Consider the following 25198-nt stretch of genomic DNA (forward strand, 5'->3'; position numbering starts at 1 on the left):
CTACAATCAAAAAGTCCTAATTATACTTCAAACAAAATCTCACAGTTGGCCATCCACTCTCCAGACCTTTGAGAGGTAATAAATGAGCGTTCTCGCCAGTGAACATATTAATGCGACATTATCTGTGGTTCATTGGTTACCTGCAGGATCACAGCTGTCTAATGAGCTGCCTCAGGCTAGTAAGTTACACATCCCTCTCTCCCAAGTCTGATTCTGCAGAGCTCAAAATCCGCCCGTGTTTTCAATGTACATCTTTTCAAGGTGACACTCATCTTCCACAACTCATCATTGGGTTCTTGTAACCGGTTTAAGAAATCAATCGTCCCGCTTTATCAATTCTTAACCCCCCCCCCCCCCCCCCCCCCCCCCCCCCCCCCCCCCCCCACTGTGTCTATGGGGACCAGATAGCTTAATAAATAAGGCCCCAATACATCTTTTTTAGTTGTTTTCAGAAAAATCATCTTGCACTTTTTTTTTGTAAAAGATTTAAGTCTTGTTCTTACTCTTTTGAAATCTGATGGAACTTTAAGGCCTATTCAGCAAAGTTGAGTGTGCACAGCAAAATAATGTGCTAGACATGAAGACCCTAAACCTGTGTCAGAAGCTTTTATGTGAAAGAGGGAACACCACACACAAAGCAGACTTTAGCCAGCTCACACTAATAGCATAGTAAGGCAGAGAAAAGCCTTAAGCGTTACATTTAACTCAGGAACATATCTGGGAACCTTGGAGCTGTGGACACCCTGAGATTTTGGTTTATTGGTGAGGGGGGAGGGGGAGGATTAATGCACATCAGCTTTCTCTTTTCCACCACCACCTCCCACCAATCCACACTTTCACGCCCATGACCACCTTTTTCTCCTCTATAGATGGCCTCCCTTCCTCTTTTCTTGACTCCAGCCCTTTCTTTGTTCCCAGCCCGCTATAAGTCATAGAGCCCTGACTTGTGCAGCTGAGTGAGTTCCCCAGTCCTGGAATCAAAGCTGCAGGCTGAGTTGTGCCTGGGGGCAGGCAGTCCCCTCGCCACACATCCTGCCTGCAGGGTAGACTGCCCCTCCCCCTCCTGCTCCCTGCTGCCTTTCTGAAGAGGAGCGGCAGCAGCTATAAACAGAGAGGCCTGGAGCTTTCTAGTGTTTCTTCAGAGACCAATTCCCTGAGTCTCTGGGAGGAAAATTGGAGGTTTCCCAGGTATGACCAGGAAGCATCATTCGGTGGAATGCAATGGTGCTAGCAGATGAGCTCTCACATCGCTCATGCCAGGCTGCTTTTGAAGGCCTCCTACAGTGCTTATCCCCGTGTTTACAGATAAACAGGCTCGGTACTCAGGTTAGAAGCATTTATTGATATGCAAAATAAGACAGAGTATCGGGAAGGAAAGACAAATGAACTAACAGTCACTGTCAGAGCTCCTTCAGTTTTCTGCTTGCACATTAGCTGCTTATATAGAGAATTTCTTTCATTGTTTACCAGTTTCCTCTTATCTCAGCATCATGACAGTTGGATCTGTTTCTTTTCATCCTAGCCTAGTCCATTATTGTTGCTCCAGTATTAGTATCTTTTCTGTTCCCACAGGTTATCTCCCTTCTGTCTGAGTTTCAGCCCCACCATGGTACCTGTGTTTTCGATGAGTGTCTTTTTTCATGTGTTCCTTTTGTCTGGTTGTTAGATCTCCCCTCTAGCAATTTTCTTTTTCTGATATGGATCATGAGCACCACGGCTGGAAAGTGTCTGGAAAGATAAAACCCCTATTCCGACATCATGGCTGTGTGTCTGTGGAGACACATACTTCATTAGTAAGGAACAATTTTAGAATCCTCCCCCTTATGAATGCAATTAGCATTGTGATCGCCTCATAATCAGCACTTTAATTTGCCTCCCAGTAAGTATTGCTGACTTATTGAAATGATGCAAACAGCCCAGGCAAGTTTGAGATTCCCAGCCTATAGGGTGGTTTTCTCTTCTCCTGACTCAGTGTTTCTTTCATCTTGACCCTGACGCGTGGCCCCAAAAACTGTTATGGTTTAGCGGTGTTTGGGTGGTACCCAGATTAGAGAATATCCCGAAGGGCAGAGAGAGAGCTTCCAGTGGCAGCACGAAAGCGGCAGAGTAGCTTAGACCGGACGAGTCCAATCCTTGCTAACTCAATGAGCTAGCAAACAAGTACAGGCTAAATACCCGGATGGCGTGACGTCACTTGAGGGGGACACCCCCGAGGTTTGCGCCATAGCTGGAATAAAGTCGTGGGTAGCACACGCGCACCCTAGGAGGCCCTTGAGAGAAACATGGCGGGAGGCAACGCCTTAGCCATTCCGGGAACGCCAGCGGCGGTAGCCATCTTGCCAAGGCTAGCGGGAAGAGCAGAGAAAAAGGTGAGGCACAATGGTCGAAGCTGTCTGAGACTGACGGACGCAACAAAAACTTGCATGCATTCAAAAGATTACAAGAAGCATGATGCAATTTCTTGCCATGAACAAATACTCGACCATCTTCAAAGTCTGCTGTGTCCTTTACTTGCTGGAACGACCGGGGCCTCCTCTTTTGCTTGCCTTTGCTCACATTCCCTGGAGATGTACTGATGGGAGTTCATATGGACGCCATTGTCCATCTGCAGGCTGTTTCTGGGCTGGAGTACGGCTGCTACACATCCATGGAGTGACCTGTAAAAGTAACACTTAGCCAGTTGGCTAAAATGGCGATAAATTTCAACTGCAATCATCACCAATCATATGGGCCTCTCTGTCCTTTCACAAGAGCGCTTTCTGATTTTATGCCGCCCTCATGAGGCCTGTGAAAATGAAGACACAGGCGCTGGCATTTCACCCACTGTACACTGTCAGTTTTAATTATTAATTGTATTTTCTTTCTGCACAGTGAATGAGGTGTTAGATCCATACATTACGAGAACACGAGCTCATTATGCCCTGTTATTCTTTCAGTCATTGTTGAAACAAATGAATCCATTCACCAGGCAATTTCATTCAGAGAGTGCTCACTTTAATAGGCTGACTACGTTGCTAATTTATCTGCTAATCACTACAAACACATTTGGCCTCAGTTCAGAGACTGTCTGAGTCCTGAGCCTCATGCTGGGACAAATATAGCACTGGAGAAAAGTGACACATCGCTCCGTGTAACGATATTAATGCAATCCTGACAAAACAGCTGGATGCAAGTCAGGCTGAGTGCCTTGAAGGGCTCTATATTCAGTAAAATAAATTCCATTTCTTTGGCAATGAGATTTTTTTTTCAGCTAAAACAAAAAGGCCACTCCAAAGCAAACTGCATGCTTCTAAGTGTTATAACTTTTCAGTCAGGGATAAAATTGTGGTTACAAATTCAGCACTAGTATTTCCCTCATTCCCCTCCCATTTTTCGGTTGCACCTTGTGTCCCATGCCTGCAGTTACAGACAGCCGAAGAAAGCAGCTTCTTCTGTTGTTTGACCTCATCAGTGTCACTCATAGAATAATCAATGGAGCCACTGCACTTCCATACGATAATATGTCCCACCGGTGCCCGAATACGCGCTGTCCATGACATGCTTTGTGCACAGCAGGCACGCTGGACAGAGGATTCAGACGCAGATTTGTTAAAAACATGGCAATTTATGTTTCTGGTAATAAGTAGCTTATACCTAAAAAAAACATAAAAATAAAAACAAACAACTGCCTCTCTTGCTTTTGTACCATTCCCAAGAGACATAGGTTATAAATGCATCTACACAAAACGGTTCTGAAATAATTTTTATAATTAGTTAAATAGCACTAGCAGAGATGAACAGTTTTTTTATTATCAACCATAAATACTCTCATTTCAGGTCAAGTAGTTTGGTTGCCACCTTAGCCAACGTAAATGTGCAGAAATAAACGTCAAGAAACAAAAAAATGTATATAAGGCCATACCTTTTTATTGGACTAACTTTAAGGAGTTAACACTCCTTTCCTTAAGTTATAACTTGGTCCTTCTATTCTGAAGTGAGAAAGGGAAGGGTTAACTCCAGAAAGCTAACCAAGAAATGTATGGATTTAGTCCAACAAAAAGGTACTATCTTATCTAATTTTGAGTCTACTGACCTTCCATTTCACCATCACAAAGAATGTCACAAGATGCACCTCAGATATTCACAGATTATATAGGGAGATCAAACAATGAAAAGAGTTTGGCCATAGATTATGAATTTTTCCACACTATCAAGCCAAGTTAAAACAATGTTAGGGGTGTGCTCTTAAAATTTTATCAACTTAAAAGGTGAATTTTAAAAACCTGGCACATGCCAAAACCGGGAGATTGGTGCCCAAGATGGGCCTGCGCCACCGAGCGGATTTTAAAAGTCGCCCGCGTTTGCGCGTACTTGCCGCTACACACACACAAACAAAAAATTCCAAAAATGGAGGGTGTGAGCGGGGTATAAGCACGGCATAGGCATTCCTGGACTTCACGTTGAAATCTACCCTTACCTACGCACCCAGGCGTGGGCTGGGGTCCCCTGCCGCGTCACTCTACTTCTGCCACGGATGGCGCACAAGTTATAAAATAAAGACAAACAGACAGGTTGGCGGAGTTTTAAGGGTCGAGGTTAACAAGGGAGAAGGGAGGCTATTAAAGCAGAGGGATTTGGAAGTCCTTTCTTCCTTGCCTGGGTGAACTGGGAAGATGGCTAATGGCGTCAGCTCCCGTGCCTTTTAAAATCCCTCCACTTACGCAGCAGAAGTAGGATTTGTGCGCACAGGCGTGTATCCACTTCAGATCGCATGCAAATGTGCATGCGATCGGGCTGTTTTATAGCGTGCATGCATATAAAGCGCATATGTTATAAAAATGTCCCTGGGCGTGGGCAGACGGGCACCCATGCCCCTGTTTAAAAAGTTGCCCTCTTAATTTTATTTTGTTTATGCTTTATGTCGTTTCATTTATTTGAAACGAATTACCCCGAAAAATTATTGAAAACGAAAGAAAACCAAAAAGAAAGGTGGCCAGGGTCCCTCCTCCCGGCAACGCTGGCAAAGCAAAAATTTTAAAAGTAGCCCTGTCCTGGGTCTTGCCTCCACCAAGCCCCTCAGCCCCACCCCCTCCCCCGTGCCCCAGTTGCTCCTGCCCTGCTGGGTCCTTATTCAAAATGGTGCCGGATGGTCCTGAGGCCGAGGCCATTTTGTTGTACGGAGGTACCTCAGGGCCAGCTGGTGCAATTTTTAAATACTGACCTAGCGGGGTTAGGCCCATCCTTAATTTGCTCAGCCATTCAAAGAAGGCTCAGTGGAAGGCAATATTTTTAAATTGTTTACAATTTGTACAGAAATTAGCACAATACCCCCTAAATATTGAGCTGATTTCTGTCCTGTTTTACACTTGCAAGGACACTTTGATCCTCTCAACATTTGTTACTGAATGGGCAGGGTTGGCAGTGGTTACACTGGCAGGGACAAGACAGAAGACCTTTAATGCACCTGTACTTCCAAATTCTGTGCCAGTACAGCTATGATAAAAGATGGAATATTTGTTCTTCTGAAAAATGTCCGTCTGGGTATTTAGCCTGGTATTTGACTATTTATTCAGTTAATCTCTTTCAGGACTCTTTCCTGTGGATCAGGGAAGTAAGATATCTCTAACTGGGCATGGGATATTAGAACTGGGTTATAATTAGGAATGAAAGTTACAGCTTATTTTTTATGAATGCTTGTTAGCTTTTTAAATTATTTGCTTTGACTTTTATTTTGAGGGAACTTGGGGTGTATTTTTTTTTTTTTAGTGGATTTTAATTATGTCATTTTTTTGTACTATAGTTTGTGTTTTTTATTTTTGTTATTCTAAACCACCCTGGTGTGTTGACTCACTTAGTTTTGCTTTAGTCTCTGTGCTTCAAAAAGCAGGAAAATCTCTAGATTTCCTCCAATAGGAGCCTTTGGGAGAATTAGAAACCGCATGCTGTTCAAACCATATAATCATTGCCCGGGGGAGGGGCACCAGCCCACTCTCCCATCGAAATAAAAGGCAAACACCTGTGCCCTGCATCTCGCAGGACACACTGTGGAACAAACTGAGAAACCGCATGCTGTTAAGAAGGATGCCAGAAAGGACTACAAATCCCAAAAGTCTTGGGAGTTACTTGCTAGGAGGATTTGAGTAGGCAGGTGTGGCAGACAGGGCTTGGCTACCCACTCCTGCAGTGATAGGCTAGTACCTTTATAAAGCCAGTACTGCCAGAAATGGAAAGGGAACATAGCAGTCCAGATACAGAGACTGAGCCTTCAAGACCAGAGAGGCAGCTCAGCCCGAAAGCTTGGTGGAATGGATGAAGAATCAGAAGACCCAGATCCAGAAGAGGGATTTAACAAGCAACCTACCAGATTAAGTTAAGTGAAGTTTTCCTAGGGGCTGTTGTTTGTTTTTTGTTTTTTTTTTAAAGAAAGCTTTTTTGTGAGGAATAAATAAAAGAAAATACTTCCTAGAAGACCTGTGGAGAATGAGGTGGAGCTAAATACATGGGAATGCAGGACAACCATACACAGCCCTGTCCTTCAGGTGTCTGTGAGTTGTTTTTTTTTTCCCCTTTGGTCAGTTTACTAGTGCTGAGGAAAATGGCTGTAAGATTACTAAAAGCCAGGATCTGTTGCAGCTCAAGTGAAAAGCAAACAGTGGTCAAGATAAGGACTCAAACAATACTAAAAAAAAAGCTGAGAGAGAGAAGCCTGTAGGAGTCAAGCATTGTTTGTCGTAACTGCCTTGGGAGGATATTAACTAAGAGTAAGGGACTGCGAGAGATATGGAAAGAGTGCAGCCAACCCTAATTGAATATCAGCTGTTTTTGGGTTAAGCCTGGAGAACAGGACTGCTACAGCATGATGGGATACTACAACTGGTGTTTCATTGCAAAGTGTATGGTGACTTCTGACTTGAGAACTGTGTCCCTGCCTCTCTGTGAGAAGTGATTTGAATCTGCTGAAGTGAAAAGGTATTTATGTGCAAAATTCCTACCAATAAAAAGCTGCTGTTCTTGAAAGCTTGCTGTGTTTTTCACTTTTCAAAAGGAGGAAATATGGAAAGAATGACTATATAATTAGAGGGTCTGACACTTTGCAGCTTCTGGGAGCAGGAACTGAAGCCAGACAAACATTGGGACTGAGGGTTTAAGGGGAATAAAGTTACTACAGAGGAAATCCCAGCCATGTTGAATGTCTCTGGCTTAGAAACATTTGGAGCCTGAAGTCAGATTACTAATGGAGCTAGGGCAAGTATTCTAGACTACTGGGGCAATTCTATAATTTCCAGAGAGGTTGAGATGAGAGAAAAATGTTCTATGTTGGAATAAGAGGACTGCAGGCTATATGGGTAGTTCTGCTGGTTAATGCTGAAGAAAGAATAGGCACTAGAGGTGCTGAGTGTCGTGTCCTCTTAAGAGTGGTTGAAACAACTCCAGAGTCAGCATTGAGCACAACCAGCCCATGATTTAGGTTGGGATCATGAGTAGCATGCCTTAGGTAAAGCATCACATTATTGTTTTTGTGATAATAAAATGCTTAACTACTTGCCCATGCTATCATAGGATCAACCTTATCTTGAGGATCGCCCTGCAGGTCAAGTCTCTCAGTGCCCCAGTATTCACTCCTAGGCACCTGCCTTGTGCCACCTGGGCTATTCTGCAAGGGCAGTGAATGAAATATCAATAAACAAGTCAGTAAATATAATAAATCTATAATTTCTTATTTTGGGGTCAGATACCACCTCTACAGTGTTGCAGATAGCAGTGGAAGCTGCTGGATGGGTCCAGGTAAAGTCAGTGGTCAGGCTCCCACGATCTGCCTGTGAGAATCTGCAGCATTTCTGTGGTTGTACTGCATAACATTTTGATCTGCTTGAAAATTGATCTGCTCTCATCTGGAAACAACTAACATGTCATTTCTCCTTAGTGATGATAGTGATTACCAATAGAAGGCTGAGAACCAGACAGCAACTAATGCTAAACAATGGTTAATGGAAAGTGCCGTGGGACTGAACTTTTAATACGAAAAGTAGAGAAAGCAGAGTATCAGCATCTGGACACCAAATGCACTTTCCAGATTGAGACTTTATAATACACAATGACTTAATTAAAGGGAGTAGCCAGTCTTAAGCTTCTAAAATGCATGCCTTGCATTTTCATGAAAGGAACACTTCCAGTTGATGATGCAAACAAAAAATCTTTATAATCTTTAGACCATCAGTAATTACAAGCGTTTTTGCAGAAACCATGAGCTGTGAAACTGGACAATCGAAAGTATTAGTATCTTGGTAGCCTGCCATACCAAATACAGGCCACTAGCACCACTTCCTTACTTCAGAATTTATCCTTAAACATCCTCCAAATGAAGCAGTAAGGCAAATGTGATCTCATTACACATCTGGAGACCCAATTAAAATAGAAATAAAACGGGAAACTGGATATTTTATTTGTTTTTATATATCAACATTCAACACGTTATCACATCGGTTTACATGGAACGAGTTGAGTTGGTTACATTGTAACAGGGTGTGGGTAACTGGGAGAACATAACAGGGGCAGAATAATTTAACAAATAACTTTGGGAGGGGGGTTTCTCTTCTGAACATTTAGGAACATAGAAGCTTAACATTCTGCGCTAATTGTGGTTTCAGAAAATATGGCTTGAATCAGTGGGACGTTCCTGGGGGGGGGGAGGCTTGATATTTTGAGTTAATAGCTGTTTCAGTGTAGTGGGGGATGGGAGTTTGGGCATTTCAAGGTGGAGACTGATGGATATCAGCACTGGAACTTCCTTCTGACAGGAATGGACTACAGATCCTTGGGTGTGGGTGCATTTCTTTCAACAGTAGTTTGCATTTTCCATTCTTCAATCTCACAGGGAAGACAATATTAAAAGATATTTATGTGGGTAAACAGTAATGTATGCACATAAATTGACTGTCTGAATACCACCTCCCTTGTTCTACAACGTGCATACTTTCACCTGCCTTTAGGGAAGGTGTTCCTGGGGGTGTGTTTTGGATGGGATTGGAAAACAGCACATGAAGACTGTATTTTCAAGTTAACATGTGCTATTTATTTTCCGTAGAACATCTACCTGCACGTGCATAAGTCCACAAGTACTTTATACCTGCTGGAAGTTTCAAAATATACATAGACTCTCTCTTTGAAACTTGGGGCAAAGTCCACAGTTAAGTATCCATGGACTTTGTCCCAAAGTGGACAGTCTGAAAATTGTCCTGCAGATGTACTGGTGTCTTTAGCTCCCAGCATGCAAGGTACTAGTAGCCATGTTGGTCCTGGAGGAAATGAAGCATTATTTTTTGCAAGTCCAGATACATTTTATTAGACCAGCAAGATTAGAAGTATTGAATGATGATATACAAGAGCTTTCAAGACCACAAAAGTCCATACTTCATAGGTGACCAAGATGAAATACAAATGAATTATGGAATGGACAGATCTGTAAAGCATCCCAGAATGCACCCCAATCTGAATTAAGGAGCAATAGATTATGGGCACAATCCAGCCATTGCCTCAGAATATTTTCTCCCATGACAATATGTCTACAGTCTACTGTAATCATAATATGATTGTATTGATTAAAACAAATAAGCCTATCCATAACTCTAACCAACAGTAATGTCATATATACTGTAGCTATGCTGTTTAAGAAATTATTTAGAACTTTTCCCTTGTGAACGTCCCTGTCCTTTGCTAGCGGTGTGTGTGTGCTTTCACAGACACACATCACTGATGTCAGAGAGGAGGTGCAGTGTATTGCTGACATTCCCCAGTGACTGCTGTCTAGCGGACTGGTAGTTTCAGTATAGTGAAGTAGCCCAGAATTGTCTGAACTCTTTGTCGTCAAGCAGTCCAGGACTCAAGGTCAGAGCCCTAGGAGATGCTGCAGAGGGAAGCAAGTGTTTGGAGCAGCTGTGAGGGGCTCGAAGCAGGAATCTGGCTCAGATCTCTTTCTATCCCAGGCTTCTTGCTCATTTGGGAGTTACCCAATTTGTGGATTTAGTGGAGAAGTGGAAGAATGTACTTTGGCCTATTCCAGGCTCCAGTGGTGTGTAGTCTGGAGACATTCTTCACCTAGGGAAGAGCTGGCAGGAGTTTCTTCTGCTATTAATAACCAGTGGATTCTTGAAGGAGTAAGAAGGGATCTCATTTCAATGTGGGGAATCTGCCTTGCATATTCAGAGGAAAGGAGAAATCAGCAGTTGCATTCATATGGGGTAGATAATCTCTCTAAAGAGTATCCTGAGGGATCGAGGAACATAAGATATGCCATACTGGGTCAGATGAAGAGTCCATCAAACACAGCATCCTGTGGCCAATCCAAGTCACATGTACCTGGCAAGTACCCAAACATTAGACAGATTGCTTATTAATTACCGTAATAGCAGTTTTATGGATTTAGCCTCTAGGAACTTATACAAACCTTTTTTAAATCCAGTTACACTAACTGCTGTCACCACATCCTCTGGCAATGAATTCCAGAGGTTAACTATGTGCTGAGTGAAAAAAATGTTTTGATTTGTTTTAAATGTGCCCCATGCTAACTTCATGGCGTGCCCCTGGTCCTTCTATTATCTGAGAGAGTATATAATTGATTTACATTAACTTTCGAGTTATTTCATGATTTTATAGACTTCTATCATATCCCCCCTCAGTCGTCTCTTCTCCAAACTGAACAGCCCTAACTTCTTTAGCCTTTCCTCATAGGGCGGGCATTCCATGCCCCTTATTTTGGTCACCCTTCTCTGCACTTTCTCCAGTGCAGCGATAACCTTTTTGAGATGTGGTGACCACAATTGCATACAGTATTCAAGGTGTGGTCTCACCATGGAGCAATACAGAGGCATTATGACATCCTCCGTTTTGCCATTCCCTTCCTAATAATTCTTCATATTCTGTTTGCTTTTCTGATTGTCACAGTACACTGGGCCGATGATTTCAATGTATTATCCACTATGACGTCTAGATCCCTTTCCTGGGTGATAACTCCTAAGATAGAACCTCACATTGTGTAACTATAGCAAGGGTTATTTTTCCCTATGTGTATCACCTTGCACTTGTCCACGTTAAGTTTCATCTGCCATTTGGAAGCCCAATCTTCCAGTCTTGCAAGGTCCTCCTGTAATTCATCATAATCTGCTTGAAATTTAACTACTCTGCATAATTGTCATCTGCAAATTTGATCACCTCACTCATCATACCCTTTCCAGATCATTTATAAATATATTAAAAAGCACCAGTCCAAGTACAGATCCCTGAGGCACTCCACCTTTTACCTTTTTCCACTGTGAAAACTGACCATTTAATTCTATTCTGTTTCCTGTCTTTTAACCAGTTTGCAATCCACAAAAGGACATCACCTCCTATCCCTTGACTTTTTAGTTTTCTTAGCCTCTCATGCTTTGTCAAACGCCTTCTGAAAATCCAAATACACTACATCTACCAATTCACCTTTGTTTATTCACCCCTTTAAAGAAATGTAGGGATGTGTGAGGCAAGACTTCCCTTGGGTAAATTCATGTAGATATGGTTTGATAGGACACAGGCTATCTAAATGTTTTGTGATTTTATTCTTTTTATAATAGTTTCCATGATTTTCTTTGCATTGAAGTCAGGCTCACTGGTCTATAGTTTCCTGGATCCCTTTTTAAATATAGGGTTATATTGGCCATCTTCCAATCTTCAGGTACATCAGATGACTTTAATGATAGGTTACAAATTAATTGAAATAGGTCTGAAATTTCATTTTTTGGTTCTTTTAGAACCCTCAGGTGTATGCCATCCAGTCCAGGTGATTTCCTACTCTTCAGTTTGTCAACCAAGTGTACCACATCTTCCAGGTACACCATGATTCGGTTCAGTTGATTTGAATCATCACCCATGAAAACCTTCTCCAGAATGGGAATCTCTCCAACATCCTCTTCAGTAAACACCAAAGCAAAGAAATTGTTTAATCTTTCCATGATGGCCTTATCTTCCCTAAGGGTCCCTTTAACCCCTTGATCATCTAACGGTCCAACAGACTCCCTTGCAGGCTTTCTGCTTTGGATATATTTTAAAAACGTTTGTGCTAAAAGTATGTGCACCGTGGAACCCCACATGTAATTTTAGCCAAAATCGATGGAGGGCAACTTTCCAGCAGCTGACCAGCCCAGGTAATAGGCTTTGAGAATTATCCTCCCTGTGTTTTAAATTTGTTTGTTCAGATCAGAGGTGGAGGAACCCTTCAGCATCTCCTGCAGGCTATCTGAAGTCTGTGGAAAAAGACATTAGCAAGATGGCAGTTCTCAAAGTCATTTACCTCAGTCCAGCTGAAAGAATGCGCCTTCTTCCATTGTACGTGTGCTTTTAGCCTGGGGGTGGGGTTCCCAGAGCCATGTTTAAGACGGGGGAGGACAGTAGCGACTGTGCATGGAAAGTGAGTGAGCTATGTTATCCTCCCCGGCCGCATGCATCAAAGAGCGGGTGCAAACTGCATAAGCAGTTTATGCCAGCTTTCCAAGAGCGGCAATGCAGGTTGTTGTTGGTTTTTCTTTGAAAATGTGCAGGAACTAAGTAAGTGCATTAACACCACCCGCATAAGTTCCCAGCTGTGCAGGCTGTCTGAAAATTGAAAGCCTAAAGGCATACAGCTCTTCACGTCTTAGCTCTGGAATGGGAACACAGTGATGCGTTGGGTGATCTCTGTCCTGCCAGATGTGAATGATAATAGAGCTCCAGTGCTTTCACAACATGGGCACAATCCAGCCATTGCCTCAATATTTTCTCCCATGACAATATGTCTACAGTCTCCTGTAGTCAATTCAAAACCTTTTTAGCAAAATTCCTGCTTCTGTAAGGTCTCTGTGGGACTGATGGGAATTGTAAAGCTAAATTGATTGGGTGGAGGGGCAGACTAGATGGGCCACGTGTTCTTGTGCTGCCATCATGTTTCTATGTTTCTCTCCAGTCCCGCCACTGATCTGGACCATGAAGAGGAGGAAGAGAATGGCAGTGCCATGTCTTTTCCCCCAAGAGCCACTGCTTTCCTTCTCTTGCCAACATGAATCGGTACAGGGGGAGAGAGAAGCCGGGGTGAAGGGGGAATCGGTGCTTGGGGTGGGGGGATCTACACCTGCATCCATGTTGCTTGGCCAATGACTGCACTTAGCCAATTTTGCAGCCAAGGCTGGATTTTGTGGGACTTGCATCTGCAGCAAAATCAAGGAGACCAGGAACATTGGGGCAAACAAATGGTTCACTTCACCCTTCTACTAGCCAAAAATGAGGACCAAATATGAGGAGTCATTTTAAAAGGAATTCTGAGATTAAAAAGTCAGCCTCAGAAAGCAGAACAGTGGTGAACAGACCATTGCCGAGCATATAATAAAGCATCCTGGGCCCACTATGCTGCAGAAGCTTCCACAAGGAAGTTTGCACAGCTGGAGCCAGCCCGATGACAGGCGTTGCTCCTGTTACCCTATAGAAGGAGCCAGAACCTGTCATTGCATTCACTTCAATAGACAAGTTGGAAGGTGGTAGATCCAGAAGGCCCAGGTTTCCATGCACTTTATTTATAAAAAAAAATTATAAATCACCCAATATAAAAAAAAATCTGGATGATGTACAATGAAATAAAAAAAATTAAAACATCTTCTCTCTCTCTCTCTCAGCCCTGGGCCAAAAGATGCTACTATGGAGCATCTCCTGCAACAAGCGTAGATGCACTCGCTGAATAAAAGTAGTTGCGCTCTTTCTACTGCTGCATTCAGCTCTTAAGCCCATTCACCTTGTCTATTTTGGCCCAGTAGTTCCTCCTTTCCACTTTTGCTTCCGGCTCAATGGAAATAATTTCTAGGACCCTGAGGGGGTCCCATGAACCTGCCCTCCCACTGGTCGTTGCAGCAGTGCTCCTGAAACCAGGAGCCAGGGCTTCTTCACGAGGTCTTAATCCAGCCACCGGGTGTCACCCTTAACGATGGCCCTGACTCCCTCCGCAGAATCCCCAGCCCGGGTCGGTGAAGGCTGCAGAAGGCCTGATCCTGGAAAGGAAGCACGGCACGGACACAGAGATCATAAATTTTCAAGTTTTTCCAATGAGCAACAACATAACTAGTCCAACTCAAAGCGCCGCCCTTGTCATGGTGCTGTCCACTTTCAACTTGCAGGAGATGCCGCCGCTTTTTCTGACCGAAGCAAATACCATAGCAACAGGAAAAAGTGGGGCGATCGCTGCTGGATCCTTACCTTCACCTCCGCCCAGTCCAGTACTGGAATACATGCTGCACTGGTACTGTCTCTTTAAAAGCGTTGAGAAAGGGATCCAAAAAGAGACCACCTTAGATCTCCGGGCTGACACTGAATAGTACCAGTTAGCTGCTGGAAAGCCTCTTGTACAACAAAAACCCAAAACCCCAGGGAAGGAGGGGGTGAATCAGCCCCATAATGCATTGGGTTGTAGGCGCAGGGTTTATTTGCACTCGGCACTGACTTCATCCCTTGTGAGCTTTACTTGCTGAATATTCGGGGGGGGGGGGGGAGCGAGGGAGGGGACAATAACAAAAAGTGAACCGGATTTACAAAACCAAACTCACAGCAATCGAGGGAGAGAGGGGGAAGGGGGCAAATGACCCCCCCCCCCCACCTCGACCAAACTCATACACACACACCAGGCGCCCCTGCTTGTGAGTTACAGAACCATCTCCTATCACACAAGATCGGCAAAAGAACCATTTATCTGACGGGCCACGGGTCGGCATTCTATATTTATACTTCTGAAACCAAAAGACTTGTGCTTCATGCAGTACAGAGCGATCTTCCAAGCAGTTAAACATATTTGCAGTCCGTCCATTTGTTAAACTTGGCTTAGATTTGTTTCATTAACTTTGCCAGGATCTGTTTTGATTTTATAGTCTCTGCAGACACCTAGTGGGCTACTTTTGTCTGTTCAGGCACAGCACACGGAGAGGAAGGCTCCCCTTCCTACAACTGCACAACAGACTTATTCCATTATTTTAGGTGCATTCCTGAACATTTGTGTTCTACCTATTTTCTTAATTCACGGGGGGGGGGGGGGGGGGCAAATATTCAATCACGGGCAGGACTGGAGTTAGCTGGATAAACTTTTACGGCCAATGCTAGAGGGACACTCAGTAAATTCACTTGACTGCTTGAAATAAATGGTGACACGTTCCTAATCTTTTTATGGTTTCAGAACTGCACGGATAGTGAAGTCCATAGTCGAAGCTGTTTGTCCGGACATACCTCAGGATTTGAACTTTCTGCTGTGCCGACTGCCACTGGTTTATCTAGGGTAGTTTTTAACCGGATAAAACTTACCCGGGGGGGGGTCAAGGCTGCCTTATTCGGTTAACGTAGCCAGAGGACGCCGATATCCAGCGTTATCCGGATACGTTATCTGGGTAAGTCTGGCCGTGCCGGAGAGCGATCCTAAAGTTATACGGATAACATGAACTTTGTCCTGGCTGCGTTGTGCTGGATACGGGGATAACTTCACCGAGATGACTTGTCCACGCTCGTTACTGAACATGGGCCTCACTGCCTTCAGGACGACCATCATAATATCCGTGGATCAAATGCCTTTCTCCTTATCTCGCCCGTCTCTTTCTGATTTAACTGATAAACACTAATAAAACATCCCCAGTGCTAAATTTAAAAAGAGTTTTTATAGGAAAAACACTTTCCTTCGTGCTCCCTCACCCCTCCTCTCGCCTGCCTTGCTCCTCCACTCCTGCTTTTGTGCTTTTTCCACCCTGACGATTCCTCAGCTGTATAAATGTATCTATTTCATTCAAATGGAAAAGGTACCCAGTGTTGCAATAGTATCTGCATCACGAAAACGCCTATATAAACGCAGATTGTTCCCTTTAATAAAAAAAAAACCTTATCAGTTGAGAAAAACATTTACTCTAAATTTATAACATCTAAAAGCTAATTATAATCAATTATATTCATTATAATCAGGTAGTGGTGACAACAATGCACAGGTTCCAGTTTAGCTGTCATTTTTGACAATTTTCTTTTTTTGTTTTTCGAACATTTTACAAACAATAGAATGAGGTTTTTTTTCAGTGTTTTCTCAATAAATGCAAATAAAACTGCATCCTTTCTGCCTTGTTAGTACAGAGAAGGTCTGGTTGTTTCCTACTCATGTGTTAATGTGACATTGGTCACAAAATAAAGATGATCCTAAATACTTTATCCACATTTTGTTCTTATTTTACAGTTTGGCTAACAGACATAGGACTAGATAATCAAACTCCATGCATTTCAGCAAACCCCATAGGTAGTTTTTTGTTTTTGTTTTTTTTTGTTTTTTTTACCTGCAGAATTTGGCGAAATAATGAAAGCAAAACTATGCAAGCTGTTTTGCTTTAATTATTGCTGACGGAAAAGCCCCCACACGAAGCTCTGCCTGCTGTTCATGCTTTTCTCAGGCAAACTCACGGGGTCGTTCAATCATCAAATCGCGTCAGGGCCCTAACGCCCGCAATGACGCTATAACGCATGCGTTTATTTAACGCAGTGCACACTGGGGCGGATTTTAAAAGCCCTGCTCGCGTAAATCCGCCCAGATTTACGCGAGCAGGGCCTTGCGCGCCGGCGGCCTATTTTCCATAGGCCGCCAGCGCGCGCAGAACCCCGGGACGCGCGTAGGTCCCGGGGTTTTTGGAAGGGGGCGTGTCGGGGGCGGGGCCGAACGACGCAGCGTTTTGGGGCGGGGTGAGGTGTTTCGGGGGCAGGACCGGGGGCGTGGCGCCGGCCCGGGGCGTGGCCGCACCCTCCGGAACCGCTCCCGGGTCGGGTCTTGGCGCGCATGGATTTACGTCTCCCTCCGGGAGGCGTAAATCCATGGATAAAGGTAAGGGGGGGGGGTTTAGGTAAGGGAGGGGAAGGTGAGGGGAGGGCGAAAGAAAGCGGCCTCGGAGGGAACGGAGACAGGCTGCACAGCTTGGCGCGCGCCGGCTGCCCAAAATCGGCAGCCTTGCACGCGCGCCGATCCAGGATTTTAGAAGATACGCGCAGCTACGCGCGTATCTTCTAAAATCCAGCGTACTTTTGTTTGCGGCTGCTGCGCCAACAAGTACGCGAACGCGCTTTTTTTTAAAATGTATGCAAACTTGCAAAATGTATTCAGGTGGGCAGATTTTGGGAGGAGTTTGGGCGGGGTAAATGAAAATGAGATGTGGTAATGCTGCACGTGATATCACAACACATGCGTTATATATGCTACCGTGGGCAAATACGCTGGAAATAACTACACCTTTTTTTTTTTTCCCCTAGCTTTATGACCACCTGTGCGTTAGGCCCAAAACGGGATTTTTCGCAAATTCCGTTTCAAGGAGAGAGAGAGAGAGAGCCACTCTGGGATGGCACATGTAATAGTCAACTGTTTATACCCCTGTAGGAGGGCCAGTTTGTAACTCAAGGTGAGGTTTTGGTGGTGGTCTAGGTCAGTTTTACATGCACAGGCAGACGCACGAACAGCACTGTACACATCAGTGAAGATTTGACAAGATTTGGAATGAGGAAAGGGACACAAAGATGAGATTCCTACAATGTTCTCTCACCGTAACTTGATATTACCCAGGTAGAGAGGGAGGTAAAATACCTCTGTGAAGCGCTAAAATAGCACACATTGCGCTAACTCAAAAATTATCCTAACCATACCCCCTTTTTTTTTTTTTTTATCACGGGCGTTTATTTAAGGCGAAATTTATAGCATTTTGATGAATCTAGGGGTTAGGCAGATAGTACAAATGATTCAAATCTTCCCACGTTAAGTCTCTCCCCTGCACAAGCACTGCCCCAGGCAGATAAAGTAACCCAGGCTGCTGATATAAAGGCAGGTAAATCCGCATAGAGGGTGGGAAATAATCAAAAGGGGGTAATAGTGTTTAACCCACAGAAAGGCCTTTGTTCAGGGAAGGATGATCTTCGAAACCATTTCTTCTGGTGAAACGGCGTCTTAAAACCGTCCACCCGATATGCAGGTAAACTTATGTGCGTATGTCAGGTTTGAGCCTAAGTTTACCCAGACTGAGTGGAGGGTATTCCTGGGAGCAGAGTTGGACAGGGGATTGGTCTTACGTGAAAAACGAGAATGTTTGCAAGCACGTTTTCCTGAAAAAATATTTTGTGCACTAAAGAGCAGCTGTCAGCCTAGGCAGGGGTAGACTTGGTGGGATAATTTTCAAAGTGAAAAAATGTGTACATTAAGTCCATTTTGAAAACTGATGCCACATGTGCACCAGGTTACAAAATTACCCCCATGACGTACCAATGCTAATGAGATTCTTAGGCTTGCACTTACTGCTCCAAAACAATGCCAAATGATGTTTAAACAAGCGTCAGGTGACCCATTTTTTAAAATAGTTTTTAATCTCTGTAAATACACAGTATGAACACAAAGGGGTAAATTTTCAATAAGGTGCATGATAAAAGTACATGCATTCTTTTCAGCCTGCTCCTACCAATCTGATATGAAAGCAAATGAAAACAATTTTTGGATTGTGTGTTTCATTTTTAAACAAAATGAAATGCCATTCTTTCATTTTTCTTTAAAATGAGAACTGGCACTGGTGGGGCAGGAGTAACTGAAAATTCTTCCTGCCCCAGGAGAGATGATCAATGTAGGGTAGGTGAAGATAGAATAAGGGGTGAGTTTGGGGGTGGGGAGCAGACTTCTGAGAGTTTCACAAAGTTCAGGGGTGACCCACAGGAGGTAACAGCCCAAGCTAGGGGGGGGAGAGGGCTTAAAAAATGGCAGCCTGGTTTTGTATTAAATTATTTTAATAGCAGCATCACAAAAGAAAAATGAACATTTTATTTCAAAATGACAGCACATCCCTAGATTTTATTTGTCAACATTATGAGCATTTCTACTCAAAACCTTCCAGATATTTCTCCTTCCCTTTTTTCTTCCTTCTATATATTCTCATAATGACCTTCCTTTGTAAGGGGATGTATAGGGAAAACGTTTGTTGTATTTTCATTTCGTTTACTTTTTTTTTTTCGTTTCATTTCTGCGCTTTAGCACGCATTAAAATGCAGTAACATAATGAAACTAAATTTTTTTTTTTTTTTTGTAATTTCAGATGAAATCACAATAAAAGTTTGTTTTATGTATTTTTTTTTTTTGTTTAAAACAGCGCATCTCTACCCTGTTGTGAGATACATACCTTTGTGTGTTTCTCCACTTATCCCATTTGTTTGTGGTGAGTGACAGCTTAGTTCAACCAGTTTCCGTCTGCTACTCCCCTCATCTAATATAAACTCTTGACAATGTTTGATCTGAAGTATTCACCTAGGATCATGGGTCCTCTCTCAGTGCATTGCTACAGTAAAGTCTTTTATCTCTCCCCTAGACACAGCTTCAGTCCCCCAAGAAATCCAAAAGCTTCTTCTTTATACCTGCACTTCAGTCATGCACTGAAGTTCCCTGTGCAACATAGCCAGTTATCTATTACCATTACTATTACTATTACAACTAAGAATTATTTATGTGCGGTAAGATATATAAGCACTACCACACTAATACATACAAGAGACAGCTCCTGCTCAATATAGCTTACAATCTAGTTGAAACAGACAAGACATAAGAGAAACTGTTTATTTTATTTATTTATTTAAAAACTTTTCTATACCGTCATTGTTAGGTACCATCATAACGGTTTACAGGAAGGCACCAATATTAATATTGGAAAACAGATAAAATCTATCACTAAACAAGTGCCAAGACTTTACGGTAACATAGCTCGTTTATAATTACTCATAATTGTAAGTGTTATCATGTTCTATCATGTCCATTCTTTATTATATCATATTTTTAAAATTGAGAGCAAACATATTTAAAAATAAAAGTAGAATATATACGCGTGTAGTTTGGGGTAGTGTGCATGAGTGTTCTGCAGATCGTTTTTTTGGGGGTTTTTTTTCTTTATCCCTGTATACTACTCTCCTTTCTCATTGTTGTAAGCTTGTTTAAATAACCATGTTTTCAAGTGTTTTCTGAAGGTTTTGATGTCTGTTTGTAAGCGGATCTCGACAGGCATGGCATTCCATAGCATAGGACCTGCTAAGGAAAGCGCTCTTTCCCTTACTTGGGTTAGTTTAGCTGTTTTAATTGAGGGGATGGTCAGTAAGGCTTTATTTGCTGATCTTAGGTTTCTGTTAGGGACGTGTAGGCGAAGGGCAGTATTCAGCCATTCGGCTTTTTCGTTATGTATTAATTTATGTATGGTACATAGTTTATTGCAGCAATGGTTAAATCAAGAAGGCTGTGATCAGGGAGAACGAGGGTTTAAAAGCAGCTTCAAAAAGGTGGGTGTTTGGGCAGGATTTGAATATGGCAAGCGGGGAGCATGATGTACACGCTCAGGAAGGCTGTTCCAGGCATTCACTGCAGCCAGGTGGAACGCGCAGAGGCGAGGCGAGATCTGGCGATGGAGATAAAACCATCTTGCCTACTCTGCCATCTACAAGTAAAACCTCAGAAAACGGCACTTATCTTTCACGGCCTCCAGACACCTCCCTTAATTTGGCCATTGGGTGGTTGTACATTGGGTAGCGCTAAATTAAACTGCATTTATTTTATTTAATTTATTTAAGTTTTTTTTATATACCAACATTCAAGACAGTAGTCCCATCATGCTGGTTCACAAGAAACAGGGGTGCAATAAACTTTACAATTTGAACAATGGTGCAGAAAAGCAGTTACATGTAACAGGGAATCAATAACTAGGAGTAAGAAGGAAAATGAAGATCAGATAATTATATATATATATATATATATATATATATATATATATATATATATATATATATATATATATATATATATATATATATATATAATAACATTATAAGAGGTGGTTATTAATGCTATAACTAGCGAAGAATGTTGATTGGAGGAGGTTAAGTAATGTTGGAGTTAGGAAAGGCCTGCGTGAACATTGAGTGTCATGCAAACGAACTGCGTACTGCGCGCACGGCAGATAAATCTAACCATGCCCTTCACCAGGAAATTGCCACCATTCTATTTATTTAACAAATATTATGGTTTCATCTCTTAAGGTTTTCATCTTTTTGTAAAAAGAGATATTTGTACCTAGGAAACTAATGCCTAAACGGGATCGGCTGACGCAGTATCTTAGCACAGCCTATGTCACTGGCAATAAGAATTCACTTTCTCCCGGTCTTTTACTTTGCTCTGTTCTGGCAACAAAAATGAAGGAATAATGCTGACTGTGTGCTCATTTTACAAGAATAATGTCATGACGCTGCTCTTCCTTCACCCTGTACCAATGATGAGAATAGTAATGCAGCCTCCCTCTCCTCTAACCAGCGGCTTGCAGAGATGGGGGTAATTTTAAAAAGGATTTGCACACGTAAAACTGGGTTTTACTTATGTAAGTGGGCTTTTGAAAACTGCTACAGTATATGCCATCAGATTGTCCATAGGATATTCATATTTATGTGCACTTTATGAGCATAAATGGCTTTTGAAAATTGCTTCGATAGTATGTTACACTCCCGGGCGTAACTCTTTTTTTAAAATGATCTCCTTGGTGGGTCCTGAGTTTCCTTGCTAAAGAAAGGACGAGTAGGTATTGTAGTGGTCTCAAGTTCAGCAATGAGCAATTGAGCATATATATATATATATATATATATATATATATATATATATATATATATAAAAAAGCAGCAATTTTGTTGGTTCAACTATTTACACCATTGATTAAAAATAGAAAACAAATGATCCACAATACTTTGGAAGGCAACTTCAAAAACCAGGACTGGCCAAAAGCTTCCATTCAGAAATCAGGCCACTTGGGCAGCATTATGGATATGGAATTCTGTCTTGCAGGAATTGTCGAGAGAGGTTTCTGCACAATTGTCTTGACTTCATGTGCAACTGTGGAGTTACTCAATGCACTTCCCTTTACTCAGAAATGAATGTCTCGAATCCTGCTACACAGAGTTGTTTCATGTTACATGAGATCAAGTTACAGGATCTAATTCTGATTTCTGTCCGAGATTGAACAGAAAGGAGATTAGAGCCGCGTGCATTTTTACATATTGCTTCACTGTGTTGCTTTTCAGTCTGCAAACAGTAGCATACAATGGATTTGGAGTTTAGATTTATTTTATTTATTTATTTAGTGATTCTTATATACCGCGGCACGTATAGATATACATCATCTCGGTTTACAGTAAACAATAAATTAGCAACAGGCTTTACATACAACAGGTTATACAGGATGTAAACAAATGACAGCAACAGGCTTTACATAAATAACGGATACATAAATACTCCAAATCTGAGCTCAAAGCAAGCTACAATCACACAGTAGTTTTGTAAGCTTTCTGAGGCAGGGAACTAGGAACCAGATGTAAAAAGATGTGCTCAGTAAACGCACACTTTTAATCACAGTTGCTTGTGTGCACATACTTTTATTCTAGATGCAGGAAGGAGCTTTTTAACATGAAAAATGTGCACGTAAAACTGTGCTCTTTAGTTAGCACCCTGGTATGTAAATTGGATGCTAATTAAGGCATTATTACCACCACCACCACCACCCCCCCCCCCCCTCCACCCACCTATCCAGAGAGGTGTGTAGGCTTAGCCTGCATTTTGTTAATGCTGAAAATATAACTCCTGGTCAGAGGTAAAATAAAGTTCCTGAGGCTAGTGTTAGTCTATGTGGCTGAACTTGTTGGCGCAGGGATCCAGTAAGCAGGATTTACAAGTAGAAAACATGGTTTGTGCATGAATCATATTTTCCATGCATAAAATATGATTTATGTGCGCACAAAATGTTTTCTGCACAGAAAATACACTCAAAATGTTTTCTACCAATAGAAGGCCTGGCTGGTTTTGATTTAGGATGGCTGGCAGTTGGCACTTTAAATGTCAGAATTCTGCCAACAGATAGCCCTCTACAGCAGCAAGCCCTCCGCCACATCCTCTCCCCAGAGCACCTTTCTTCCTCTCCCCCAACGATGTTTTCTTATGATGCACGAATCGGTCCTGTCAAGTGATGGAGGCAGCGGCGCCTGGGTGCTGACACAGTCTCTGGCCAGTGCTTTCACAGTCTGTTTCTGCTGTTGGCCCAATATGACAGAAGTGACAGCTGCACCCTCCTTATCCCCTCCAAAACAAACACACACACACTCCCAGTCATCATACAGGCCAAACGTCACTCCCAATTCAGAACTATACAATTCAGCAGATTCAGATTGCTGTATTTTGCTCAAAACACCACCAGGTGGAGCTGTTAGCCGTTTTAAGGCTCTGTCCTTTCTATTGATCTGAGCTAGATTTCCTAACAGGATATGGTTGTTTTTCCGAGTATTAAGCCTTAAAATATGTTGGCTTATTAACTCCTGTGCAAACTCAGCTGCATTTATCACATCTGCAGCCTGCAAAGACTCACTTGCAAGACTTATAATCTTGCTCTAATTCAGTCTCATGTTGCAACTTTTTATTTCTCACAACCTTTCCTAGGTCCCTTTGCATTCATAACATCTCACTTCTGTTTAGCCACCTTCTGTCAGGTCACACCCAAAACAGTGCAACCAATGTGCTCTCCAGGACCATACTGCTGTTCTCAGTGGGGTAGATTTTAAAAAAGAGCGCGATCGCATACTTTTGTTCGTGCAGCAGGCGCAGACAAACGTACGCTGTATTTTATAAGATACGCGCACAGCCGCGCATATCTTATAAAATCCTGGATCGGCGCACGCAAGGCTGCCGATTTTGGGCAGCCTGCGCACGCCGAGCCGCGCAGCCTGCCTCCGTTCCCTCCGAGGCCGCTCCGAAATTGGAGTGGCCTCGGAGGGAACTTTCTTTCGCCTTTTTCCCCCCCCCCCCCTTACCTTTGTCCCTTGATTTACGCCTGCTAGAAGCAGACGTAAATCTACGCGCGCCAGCGGACTGCTGGCGTGCCATCATCCAACCCGGGGGCTGGTCCGGAGGCCTCAACCACGCCCCTGGGCCGGTGCTAACCTGAAAGTTTTTGTTGTGATTTTTGAACTGTGCAAATGGAGTGTTTTTTTTATTTGGTTTCATTTTCCTATTCATTTTAATGGGCAATCTAAAAAGTAGAAAAAACAAGTTCTGTGCAGCTCTCAGAAAGAGAAAAAGAAAACTTTGCCAACCCATAGACAATGCCATGATAACGCCACAGTAATGTTAGCCCACATCAGTATCTATGCAAAGCAGCTGGGTGATCAGGTCTGTGTAGCAACACCAAGTTGAGGTAAAGCACAGGAAGATTTGAGAAGTACTTTGCCTTAAAAGAATGTTTTGAACATACTAAAAGTTTTTTGAAATCTGTGCTCCTTAGTCAAGGAGTTTTTAAATGGTTTCTCGGTGGATAAAAAGGTTTTTTTTTTTTGTTTTTTTAAAGTAGATGAGAACTATTTCTTGAAAAGATTTCAGAGAAGTAAGGATCTCTTCTGATGATGTTTTCAGAAAGCACATGGAGACTGAGGCAGAGAGCTGTGTTGGAGGCTGAGGCAGAGCTGTGCTATAGACTGCAGGGGAGAGACCTGGTTGTATGTTCCTGTCACAGAAGCCTAGACTAAGTGGAAGAGCACCCAAGTACCTTAGGACACACTAGCTGTGCGGGTGACAGTGTGTAAAAAGTGCTATTTATTGTAATTCTATCCTTTTCTGAGGTAAGGAATTAGTTAAAATTAAGGTGAACTTTCTATAGCTGATCCAGTGTTTTTTGCTATCTTTGATGGATAAGTGGGATGATTGGTCTAATTCTGAGTTGATTTAATTAAAGTACATATTACCTCAAAGAAAAAATGTTCATTAAGGCCCACACACTTTAGATTGTATACATTCCACCTGTAGATAAAGGTGCTACAGTGTTTAATCACAGGACCTGTAGCTAAAGGTATATCTGTGTTCCCTTAAAGAAAAATAATCTTTGAAATAACTATGAATATTTAAGTTCTATAATTTGATCCTGTCTTTATTTGCAAAAAAGTATGGAATGTGAGATAGAGATTAAATATTTTCTTTTCTTTGTGAGTTCTCTCAAAGCCAGCATCCTTAGACAGGGTTGGAATAATTATTTTTTTAATTTCTATTAGCAAGAACTCCGGTCTCATTTAGATGCACATGCTAGAAACATTGTAGAAGGCAGAAGATTGGAAGTGTGAGGCAGACAGGCAGTCTTTA

General features: G+C 42.6%; 1 protein-coding gene across 1 annotated transcript in view; it reads left to right on the forward strand.

Moving 5' to 3' along the window:
* Positions 1 to 6436: 6436 nt before the first annotated feature.
* TMC3 (transmembrane channel like 3) overlaps positions 6437 to 25198 on the forward strand; it is an 85701-nt gene continuing 66939 nt past the window's right edge. Inside the window, exon 1 of the mRNA XM_029575927.1 lies at positions 6437 to 6948. The gene's annotated coding sequence lies outside the window, so the exon portion shown is untranslated. The remainder of the gene's footprint in view (positions 6949 to 25198) is intronic.

The sequence above is a fragment of the Rhinatrema bivittatum genome, chromosome 13 (genome assembly GCF_901001135.1).
Source record: "Rhinatrema bivittatum chromosome 13, aRhiBiv1.1, whole genome shotgun sequence".
In the NCBI taxonomy this organism is placed as follows: domain Eukaryota; kingdom Metazoa; phylum Chordata; class Amphibia; order Gymnophiona; family Rhinatrematidae; genus Rhinatrema; species Rhinatrema bivittatum.